Genomic DNA, 12,501 nt, shown 5'->3' with positions numbered 1-12,501 from the left:
GACGATTGGATTTGCTATCGGTAAAGAATTTTATAAAAATAATCGCGTTGTAAGTATAGCTTCTAAACCAACAGAGAATCCTTTCGTACAAAAAATTGGTTGTCACAAGTAACAAAACTCAATAAAATTTATAACCGAAGTATTCAAACCTCAGGTTGTCTTCTCAAGGAATTGCAGGGAGGTGTGTTTTTTATTGGTTATGAAATTGTATCTTTTTGGGTTTTTGAAATAAGGAACAAGTAATTTAAATGACAGGAAGAATAAATTAATAATTAAAAAATCTTTTGGCAAGGTCTGAGAACTGGAAATCCTATCCTAGTTATCCTTATCAGGTGTGATGAGAATTGTCCGTTGCTCCAACTTAGTTAACCCTTACTAAATAAAGGAAAGACAAGTGGACTAATCAATTTGATTCCTCATGTCGTAGTCAACTCCTAAGGAAAGACTAGCTTTAGAGGAATCCAAATCAATCAGCAAACTTCAAATATTAATCAATAGCTGAGTTTGGTAACTCAAGTGTTACCAATTACTCCACCAAAGCCAAAAGGGGAAAATCTAAATTATTTATATCATAAGTATAATAAAACAACCATAAATCTGAAATACCTCAAATTATATTAAATAGAATATTCAAATCTAACATGGAAAGATTCATAAACCAATTTGGCAACATAAGTAATTAACAAGTAAAAGCATAGAATAAATAAAAGTAGAAGATAAACATAAATTAAAGGAACATTGAACCTGGAATGAAGAGAAGTAGCCTAATCATAATAGAAATCCTAAATTCTAATCCTAATCCTAAATCCTAAGAGAGAGGAGAGAGTCTCTCTTTCTAAAAACTACATCTAAAACCTAAAATTGTGTGTTATGAATGTTGTATGAATTATTGTGTGAATTGTTGCTTTTATGATTGGATGGATTCCCCTACTTTATAGCCTCTAATATGTGTTTTATGGGCCAAAAAATGGGTCAAAAATAGCCTAGAAATCGCCCCCAACGATTTTTGGTACATACAGGTCGCTGCAAAGTCACGCGGAAGCGTCGTCCACGCGTTCGCGCGGATTGATTTTTTGCCAGGTCACGCATCTGCATAATCCACGCATTCGCGTCGCCTGGCTTCGGGGCAACTATGAAAAATTATATATCGTTGTGAAGTCCCAGATGTTAGCTTTTCTAACGCAACTGGAACTGCCTCATTTGGACCTCTGTAGCTCAAGTTATGGTCGATTTAGTACCAGGAGGTCAGGCTGGACAGCTTTAGCAGTTCCTTCAGTTTCTTGTATTCCTTCCAGTTTTGCATGCTTCCTTTCCATCCTCTAAGCCATTCCTGTCCTATAATCTCTGAAAACACTTAACACACATATCACAGCATCGAATGGTAATAAGAGAAGATTAATAATTAGCAATTTAAAGGCCCAGGAAACATGTTTTCAATCATAGCACAAGATTAGGAAGGAAAATATAAACTCATGCAAATCATATGAATAAGTGAGTAAAGAATTGATATAAACCACTCAATTGAGCATAAGTTAAACCATAAAATAGTGGTTTATCAGACAACAAATCCTATGGCACTTCCATGGCTCAGAATATGGAAGACATTTTGGAGGTGAGCAAATAGCCACCAAGGTTCTCCAGAGTGGCTTTTACTGGCTAGCACTCTTTAAGGACGCCCGAGACTTTTTCCATAACTGTGATAGCTACCAAAGGACTAGCAATCTCCTTCATAGTCACAACATGCCTCAGCAAGGGATCCTAGAGATTGAGCTATTTGATGTGGGGAATAGATTTCATGGGATCTTTCCCACCTTCATTTTTGAACACCTATATCCTTGTGGCAGTGGACAATGTGTCCAAGGGGTTGAAGCAGTCGCTTCACCCACTAATGATGCAAGAGTAGTGATGAAGTTTCTCTAGAAACATATCTTCAGTAGGTTCGGTGTTCCACGGGCACTAATTAGTGATAGAGGCAGCCATTTCTGTAACAGATAGCTTGACTCTATTTTGCACCGTTATGGCGTTCACCATAGAGTGGCAACTCCATATCACCCACAAACAAATGGGCTAGCTGAAGTATCTAACAAGGAACTAAAAAAAATTCTGGAAAGAACTGTAAGCACCTCTAGAAAGGATTGGGCAAAGAAACTTGATGATGCTCTCTGGGCATACAGGACAGCCTTCAAGACCCCTATAGGGACATCACCATATCAATTGGTCTATGGGAAGGCATGTCATTTGCCAGTGGAACTGGAACATAAGGCTTACTGGGCAACCAGATTCCTCAACCTTGATGCTAAGGCAGCATGAGAAAAAAGGTTACTCCAGCTAAATGAGTTGGATGAATTCCGACTTGCTACATTTGAGAATGCAAAAATCTATAAAGAGCGAGCCAGGAAGTGGCATGACAGGAAGATATCTTCCAGAGTCTTTGAACCACTTCAGAAAGTTCTACTCTTCAACTCTAGACTAAAGTTCTTTCCTGGGAAGCTCAAGTCATCTTGGACAGGACCATTTGTGATCACTAATGTGTCATCCTACGGGCACATAGAACTCAAAGGAAAATACTCCGACAAGAGGTTTACTGTTAATGGTCAGAGAGTCAAACATTACCTTGGGGACAACATTGAGCAAGAAGGCTCTACACTGCTACTGAAATGAGTATAGTAAAGTCCAGCTTATGACAGTAAAGAAGCGCTTGTTGGGAGGCAACCCAACGATTAATAATATATTATCATTTTCTATCCCTTTATTAATTCTCGTTTGATTTCATTTTTCTTAAATTTTAAATAATTTTCATAGCGCCTTGTTTTCTAAATGTTTGTGATCATGTATACCTCTTAGAACAGAGATAAGAATATTCATAATAGGAAACAGACCACCCTGGGAGAAGTCCCTTGCTGGCGTTGAACGCCAGACAAGGGGAAGGATGGGCGTTGTCTGGCGTTCAACGCCCAAGGGGGAGGAGCATTGTTGGCATTGAACACTAGGGAAGGACATCCTTGGGGCATCCAATGCCCTAATGGGAGAAGGAAGCTGGCGTTGAACATCAGCCAGGGAGCATTGGCTGGGCATTCAACGCCCTAAGGAGGAAGGAAGCCTGGCTTTGAACGCTAGCCAGGGAGCAAGGCTGGGTGTCCAATGCCCATGAGGAGTATGTGCCTGGCGTTGAACGCCAGAATAGGGGTATTCTAGGCGTTCAACGCCTAATCAAGATAGGGAGGTTTGACTTTTTCAAAACCATATCTTTTTCGAATCTTATATTTTCAATCATCTCTCCTCTTACTTCAAATTATCTTTTCCAAAATCAACTACTTTTTTATTCAATTCTTTTTAATCACCATCTTTTAAATTCAAGTTATTTTCAAATCTTTTCAATTCTACAATCTTTCCAAATCTTTCTCAATTCCTTTTCAAATCTTTTTCAATTCTTTTTCATATCTTTTAATACCTTACATCTTATTTTTTTTATCTTTCTCATATCTTTAATGCTTTAACAATTTTAAATCTTATCTTTCTGATCTTTTTAAAAGATTTTGAATTATATCTTTACTATCTTTTATCTAATTAATTTTCAAAACCCACCCCCACCCTCCCTATACCATTCGTACCATACTGACTCCCTTATCAACCCTCAATTCGAATTCTTCCCTCTTCTTCATCTTCCTCTCCTTTTTCTTTTTGCTCGAGGACAAGCAAAACTTTTAAGTTTGGTGTGAAAAGAGCCTTGCTTTTTCCTTCAGTCGAAATCCATGGCTCCAAAGATTAGGAAATCCACTTCAAGAAGCAAGAAAGAAGACGACCTACCAACACCAATAGTTGTCTTCAAACCTTACAGATTCTACACCAAGTAGCATGAAGAACATTATCATAAAATAATGTGTAAAAGGACGGTGATCCCAGAGGCCAGATTCGAATTAAAAGAAGATGAGTACCCGGAGATCCAAGAGCAAATTCGAATGAGAGGCTGAGAGACTCTGGCCAACCCTATAACCAATGTGGGAATAATAATGATCCATGAATTCTATGCAAATCTGTGGATGACAGAAAAATAAAAGAAAGATGGACAAGGATTTCATACATTTCGTACCATGGTCCGAGGAAAGACTCTCTATTTTTATCTTGACTAAGTGAGAGAGATCTTTAAATTACCCCCACAAAGGGATGATCCAGAATCCTTTAATAGAAGGGTATAAGCCAATCCAAAGCTGGATCAGGTCCTAGAGGACATATGTTTGCCTAGAACTCAATGGATCAATGACACAAAAGGCAAACCAAACTAACTGAGAAGAGTGGACCTCAAACCAGTTCCTAGAAGTTGGCTGGACTTCATTGGGCATTCCATACTCCCCACTAGCAATCGGTCTGAAGTCACTATTAAAAGAGCGGTGATGATTCACTGCATCATGATAGGGAAAGAGGTGGAAGTTCACCAATTGATTCCCGTTGAACTGTACAAATTTGCAAACAGGATGTCAACTCAAGCCAAATTGGCCTTTCCAAACCATATTTCTCACTTGTATAATGAGGCTGGAGTGCTGATTAACAAAGATTCATGTATCCCAACAGAAAACCCAATTACCAAGGCAGTATGGAAAGTTCTAGAACACCGGACGATCATCCCAAAAGGAAGACACCAGAGCCTCGGCAAGAACAGAACAACCCTCTAATTGAATACTAGTTTCAGCTGGTAACATCTGTTGCACAATTGTGATGCAGTGTGTAACCAAAGTTTAGAGGAGGACTTGGGCTGAGAAAAGCACAAGAATCCAATACTTTGTTTCTTATGAAGCTTGCTTGGGGACTTGTTACAAAGAGAACTCATTATGGATCAAAGTTATGAAATCAATGTATGGTTGTGGGGATGATTTAATTCCTAAATTTCATCAAAGATCTAATTGTTCAAGCACATGGAAAGGTATTGATGACTGGATATTTTATACGCTTTTTAGCATCATTTTCATATTATCTTAGTTATGTTTTGCTTAAGTTTCATTATATTTTCATAGGTTTTAGTGCAAAATTTACATTTTTAGATTCTACTTTGAGTTTTTGTGTTTTCTGATGATTTTAGGTCATTTCTGGCTGAAATTGGAGAGTTTTGGCAAAGTCTGATCCAGAGGCAAGGAAAGCGTAGTAGATGCTATTAGATTCTGACCTCCATGCACTCAAACGAGCATTTGTGGAGCTACAGAGGTGTAAATGATGCGCTCTTAATGATGTTGGAAAGCTCACTTCCAGAGCTTTCCAACAATATATAATGGTTTATACTTTTCTTCAAAGGAGTCTGCCCATATTGGGCGTTGAATGCCCAAGGCCTACCCCCTTTCTGGCATTCAACGCCCTCAAAGGAACCCAAGCCAGCATTGAACGCCCAATCACCCCCTTAGGGGCGTTTGATGAGCGGATAATTTATACGCTTTTTGGCATTGTTTTTAGTATGTTTTTAGTACATTTTAGTTAGTTTTTATTATGTTTTTATTAGTTTTTAAATAAAAATCACATTTCTGGACTTTACTATGAGTTTGTGTGTTTTTCTGTGATTTCAGGTATTTTCTAGCTGAAATTGAGGGACCTGAGCAAAAATCTGATTCAGAGGCTGAAAAAGGACTGCAGATGCTGTTGGATTCTGACCTCTCTGCACTCGAAGTGGATTTTCTAGAGCTAAAGAAGCCCAATTGGCACGCTCTTAATTGCGTTGGAAAGTAGATATCCTGGGCTTTCCAGCAATATATAATAGTCCATACTTTGCCTGAGATTTGATGGCCCAAACAGGCGTCCCAAGTCAGCTTAAGAATTCTGGCGTCAAAACGCCAGAACTGGCATAAAAGCTGGAGTTAAACGCCCAAACTGGCACAAAAGCTGGCGTTTAACTCCAAGAAAAGTCTCTACACATGGAAGCTTCAATGCTCAGTCCAATCACACACCAAGTGGGCCCGGAAGAAGATTTCTGCATTAATTACCTATTTCTATAACCCTAGGCTACTAGTTTTCTATAAATAGGACCATTTGCTATTGTATTTTCATCTTTTGACCATACTTTCATAGACCTTTTCACGTTTGAGGCTGGCCTCACGGCCATGCCTAAACTTCTTGTTCTTATGTATTTTCAACGGTGGAGTTTCTACACACCATAGATTAAGGTGTGGAGTTCTGCTGTTCTTCATGAATTAATGCAAAGTACTACTGTTTTTCTATTCAATTCACGCCAACTTCTTCTCTAAGATATCCATTCGTTCTTCAACTTGATGAATGTAATGATCCGTGACACTCATCATCATTCTCACCTATGAACATGTGCCTGACAACCACCTCTGTTCTACTAGCAATGGCTTGAATGCGTATCTCTTGGGTTTCTAATCTAAGATTGGAACCTTCGTGGTATAGGCTAGAATTAATTGGTAGTCATTCTTGAGATCCGGAAAGTCTAAACCTTGTCTGTGGTATTCCGAGTAGGATCTGGGAAGGGATGACTGTGACGAGCTTCAAACTCGCGAGTGTTGGGTGTGTGACAGACACAAAAGGATCAATGGATCCTATTCCAACATGATCGAGAACCGACAGATGATTAGCCGTGCGGTGACAACGCATTTGGAACATTTTCACTGAGAGGACGGGAAGTAGCCATTGACAACGGTGATGCCCAACATAAAGCTTGCCATGGAAGGGAGTATGAATGATTGGATGAAGGCAATAGGAAAGCAGAGGTTCAAGAGGAACAAAGCATCTTCATACGCTTATCTGAGATTCTTACCAATGAATTACATAAGTATATCTATCTTTATTCTATTTTATGTTTTATTCATCTTTTAATTATCAATCCTCCATAACCATTTGAATCAGCCTGACTGAGATTTACAAGATGACCATAGCTTGCTTCAAGCCGACAGTCTCCGTGGGATCGACCCTTACTCACGTAAGGTATTACTTGGACGACCCAGTGCACTTGCTGGTTAGTTGTGCAGAATTGTGACAAAGTGTGATTCACGTTTGAGGGCTCCAAGTCTTTGGCGCCATTGTTGATGATTATAATTTCGTGCACCAAGTTTTTGGCGCCGTTGCCGGGGATTGTTCGAGTTTGGACAACTGACGTTTCATCTTGTTGCTTAGATTAGGTAATTTTATTTTATGTTTAAGCTTTTTACTTCTTATTTTCGAAAAAAATTTTCAAAAATACAAAAAAAAAATTTTCTATTTTGTTCTTCAGAGTTTTTTAGAATGAATTCTAGAGTTTCATGATGATTTGTTGAAGTCTGGCTGGCTGTGAAGCCATGTCTAATCTTTTGGACTGAGGTTTCAACTTATCATCACAAGAGCTTGTTGATTTCTATCAATTTTGCTGTTGTGAGCAATGATCTGTTAAAGCTTGGCTGCCCATTGGCCATGTGTAGTATTTTGGACCAGAGCTTTCTTTGAAAGCTTGGCTGGCTAGTAAGCCATGTCCAATTCCTGGACCGGAGTCTTAGACTAGCATTGCAATGATTCCTGGAATTCTTATTAAAAATTTTGAATCCCTTTATTTTCTTTTCCACTCAATTTTCGAAAAATCACAAAAAAATTTTATAAAACCATAAAAATAAAAAATATTCTATGTTTCTTGTTTAAGTTTAGTGTCTAATTTTAAGTTTGGTGTCAATTGCATGTCTTTATTCTTCTTTCATTTTTCGAATCCATGCATTATGTTCTTCATTGATCTTCAAGTTATTCTTAATGATTTCCTTGCTCTGATCTTTGAATTCTCTTGTTTTGTGTCTTTTGTTGTTTCTTATATGCATTTTCAAATTGTTATAGTCCTTAGTATACAAACTTCTAAGTTTGGTGTCTTGCATGCATTGTTTATTTGATCTTAATTGCATTTTATTGTTTCTCATCATTAAAAATTAAAATTTTTTTTTAAAATTATGTCTTTTCAAGTCAATAATACAGATAATTGAAGATTCAGAACATGCAGCAGAGGAATTACACAGAAAAAGCTGGGCGTTCAAAATGCCCAGTGAAGAAGGAAAAGTGGCGTTTAAACGCTAGCCAGGGTACCTGGCTGGGCGTTAAACGCCCAAAAGGGTAGCATTTTGGGCGTTAAACGCCAGAATGGATACCATTCTAGGCGTTTAACGCCAGGAGGACACTAGAGGAAAGATTCTGTTTTTAATTCAAATCTTTTTCAAATATTCATAAGTTTTTAAAATCAAATATTTTTCAAATCATATCTTTTCAAAATAAATTTCTTTCCATTTTTTTTACTATTTTCGAAAATACTTGCTAACAATTAATGATTTGATTCAAAAATTTCAAGTATGTTGCTTTCTTGTTAAGAAAGGTTTAATATCTGAATCATATCTTTTAGATTTCTTATTAGCCAAGTCACTAATTTTAAAATCAAATCCTTTTAAATTGTTTTTCAATTATATCCTTTCAATCATATCTTTTTAAAACCATATCTTTTCAATCATATCTTCTTAATCACATCTTTTTCAAAATAATTTTCAATCATATTTTTTTATTTCTAATTTTAAAAAAATCTTTTTCAAAAATCACTTAATTTCTTTCCCAACTTTAATTCTCGAAAATCATCAATCAAATTTTCAAAATTTCTTTTAATTATTTCAAAATCTTTTACTTTAATTTCAAAATTCTTCCCCTCTTCTCACATCCTTCTATTTAAAGGACTAACACTCCTCCACTATCAACAATTTGAACTCTATCCCTCTTGATAAGTTTGAATTCTTCTCTTTCTACCTTCTCCTTCTATTCTTCTTTTCCTCTGACACTTCAAGGAATCTCTATACTGTGACATAGAGGATTCCATACTTTCTTGTTCTCTTCTCTTTCATATGAGCAGAAGCAAGGACAAAGGAATTCTTGTTGAAGCTGATCCTGAACCTGAAAGGACCTTGAAGAGAAAGCTAAGAGAAGCTAAAGTACAACTCTCTATAAAGGACCTAACAGAACTTTTCAAACAAGAAAAAGACATGGCAGCTGAAAACAACAACAATGTCAACAATGCAAGGAAGGTGCTTGGTGACTTTACTGCACCTACTCCTGACTTCTATGGGAGAAGCATCTCAATCCCTGCCATTGGAGCAAACAACTTTGAGCTTAAGCCTCAATTAGTTTCTCTAATGCAACAGAATTGCAAGTTTCATGGACTTCCATTGGAAGATCCTCATCAGTTCTTAGCTGAATTCTTGCAAATCTGTACACTGTCAAGACCAATGGGGTTGATCCCGAGGTCTATAGACTTATGCTTTTTCCCTTTGCTGTAAGAGACAGAGCTAGAACATGGTTGGATTCACAACCTAAAGAAAGCCTGAACTCTTGGGAAAAGCTAGTCAATGCCTTCTTGGCAAAGTTCTTTCCACCTCAAAAATCGAGTAAGCTTAGAGTGGAAGTCCAAACCTTTAGACAGAAGGAAGGTGAATCCCTCTATGAAGCTTGGGAAAGATACAAGCAATTAATCAGAAGGTGCCCTTCTGACATGCTTTTAGAATGGAGCATCATAGGTATCTTCTATGATGGTTTGTCTGAACTGTCCAAGATGTCATCGGACAGCTCTGCTGGAGGATCTCTTCATCTGAAGAAGACGCCTGCAGAAGCTCAGGAACTCATTGAGATGGTTGCAAATAACCAATTCATGTACACTTCTGAAAGGAACCCTGTGAATAATGGGACAAATCAGAAGAAAGGAGTTCTTAAGATTGATACTCTGAATGCCATACTGGCTCAGAATAAAATATTGACTCAGCAAGTCAATATGATTTCTCAAAGTCTGTCTGGAATGCAAGCTGCACCAGGCAGTACTAAGGAAGCTTCATCTAAAGAAGAAGCTTATGATCCTGAGAACCCAGCAATGGAAGAGGTGAATTACATGGGAGAACCCTATGGAAACACCTATAATCCTTCATGGAAAAATCATCCAAATCTCTCACGGAAAGACCAACAGAGGCCTCAACAAGGCTTCAACAACAATAATGGTGGAAGAAATAAGTTTAGCAATAGCAAACCTTTTCCATCATCTTCTCAGTAACAGACAGAGAATTCTAAGCAGAGCCACTCTGAATTAGCAACTGTAGTCTCTGATCTAATTAAAACCACTCAAAGTTTCATGACTGAAACAAGGTCCTCCATTAGAAATTTGGAGGCACAAGTGGGTCAGCTGAGTAAGAAAGTTACTGAACTCCCTCCTAGTACTCTTCCAAGCAATACAGAAGAGAATCCAAAAGGAGAGTGCAACGCCATCACCATGACCCACACGGCCGAATCTGGAGAGGAGGAAGAGGCAGTGATCTCCACTAAGGAAGATCTCACTGGACGTCCACTGGCCTCCAAGGAGTTTCCTTATGAGGAACCATGGGAATCTGAGGCTCACACTGAGACCATAGAGATTCCATTGAATTTACTTCTGCCATTCATGAGCTCTGATAAGTATTCTTCCTCTGAAGAGGATGAAGATGTTACTGAAGAGCAAGTTGCTAAGTACCTTGGAACAATCATGAAACTAAATGCCAAGTTATTTGGTAATGAGACTTGAGAGGATGAACCCCCCTTGCTCACCAAAGAATTGGATGACTTGACTAGGCAGAGATTACCCCAAAAGAGACAAGATCCTAGAAAGTTCTCAATACCTTGCACCATAGGCACCATGACCTTTGAAAAGGCTCTGTGTGACCTAGGGTCAAGCATAAACCTCATGCCTCTCTCTGTAATGGAGAAACTAGGAATTTTTGAGGTGCAAACTACAAGAATCTCATTAGAGATGGTAGACAATTCAAGGAAACAAGCGTATGGACTTGTAAAGGATGTCTTGGTAAAGGTTGAAGACCATTACATCCCTGCTGATTTCATAATCTTAGAGACTGAAAAGTGTATGGATGAATCCATCATCCTTGGCAGACCCTTCCTAGCCACAGCAAAAGCTATGATTGATGTTGACAGAGGAGAATTGGTCCTTCAAGTGAATGAGGACTCCCTTGTGTTTAAAGCTCAAGGATCTCCCTCTGTAATCATGGAGAAGAAGCATGAAAAGCTTCTCTCAATGCAGAGTCAAACAAAATTCCCACATTCAAACTCTAAGTTTGGTGTTGGGAGGCCACAACCAACCTCTAAGTTTGGTGTTGGGAGGCCATCATCATGCTCTGAGTATTTGTGAGGCTCCATGAGAGCCCACTGTCAAGCTACTGACATTAAAGAAGCGCTTGTTGGGAGGCAACCCAATTTTTACTTATCTATGTTAAATTTCTATTTTCCATTGTTATTTTATATTTTCTATAGGTTGATGATCATGTGAAGTCACAAAAACAATTGAAAAAGCAAAAACAAACTGACAAACAGAATGAAAAACAGCACACCCTGGAGGAGAAGCCTACTGGCGTTTAAACGCCAGTAAGGGAGGCAGAATGGGCATTAAACACCCAGTCTGGCACCATTCTGGGCGTTTAACGCCAGAAAGGGGCACTAGACTGGCGTTTAACGCTAGAAAAGGGCAAGAAGCTGGCGTTAAACGCCAGAATTGGGCAGCAACCTAGCGTTTAACGCCAGGATTAGCAAAAAAGGGCATTTTGCATGCCACTTGGTGCAGGGATGAAAAATCCTTGACACCTCAGGATCTGTGGACCCCACAGGATCCCTACCTACCCCACCTCTCTCTCTCTTCTTCACCCATTCACCAATCACCTCAATACCTCTTCCCAAAAAAAAACCCTTACCTATCAAATCCTACCCTCTTCTCCATAAACCCTTCACCAATCCACATCAATCCATCATAAAACCCCACCTACCTCACCATTCAAATTCAAACCACTTTCCCTCCCAAACCCACCCTATATGGCCGAACCCTAACCCTCTCTCCACCCCTATATAAACCCATTTTCACTCCCTCATTTTCACACAACATAAACACTACTTCTCCCCCTTGGCCGAAACACCAACCCACCTCCATCTCCTCCATTTCTTCTTCTTCTACTCTCTTCTTTCTTCTTTTTCTCGAGAACGAGCAAATCTTTTAAGTTTGATGTGGTAAAAGCATTGCTTTTTGTCCTTCCATAACCTTTTATGGCACCTAAGGCCGGAGAAACCTCTAGAAAGAGGAAAGGAAAGGCAAAAGCTTCCACCTCCGAGTCATGGGAGATAAAGAGATTCATCTCAAAGGTGCATCAAGACCACTTCTATGAAGTTGTGGCCAAGAAGAAGGTGATCTCCGAGGTCCCTTTCAAACTCAAAAAGGGTGAATATCCGAAGATCCAACATGAGATTCGAAGAAGAGGTTGGAAAGTTTTCACCAACCCCATTCAACAAGTTGGAATCTTAATGGTTCAAGAGTTCTATGCCAATGCATGGATCACCAAGAACCATGATCAAAATGTGAACCCGGACCCTAAGAATTGGCTTACAATGGTCCGAGGGAAATACTTAGATTTCAGTCCGAAAAATGTAAGGTTGGCATTCAACTTGCCAATGATCCAAGGAGATGCACACCTCTACACTAGAAGAGTTAACTTTGATCAA

The 12,501-nt window shown here is 38.8% G+C and overlaps 1 non-coding gene across 1 annotated transcript; it reads right to left on the bottom strand.

The window, feature by feature from the left end:
- Positions 1–9,373: 9,373 nt before the first annotated feature.
- Positions 9,374–9,481, bottom strand: LOC112738563 (small nucleolar RNA R71). Its single transcript, XR_003169517.1, has one exon. It is a non-coding gene; the product is annotated as a small nucleolar RNA R71 (small nucleolar RNA).
- Between the last annotated feature and the right edge of the window lie 3,020 nt (positions 9,482–12,501).

Source organism: Arachis hypogaea, chromosome 13 (genome assembly GCF_003086295.3).
Source record: "Arachis hypogaea cultivar Tifrunner chromosome 13, arahy.Tifrunner.gnm2.J5K5, whole genome shotgun sequence".
Lineage (NCBI taxonomy): Eukaryota > Viridiplantae > Streptophyta > Magnoliopsida > Fabales > Fabaceae > Arachis > Arachis hypogaea.
Note: the sequence above shows the minus strand (reverse complement) of the source record. Positions and strands in the feature narration are given on the sequence as shown.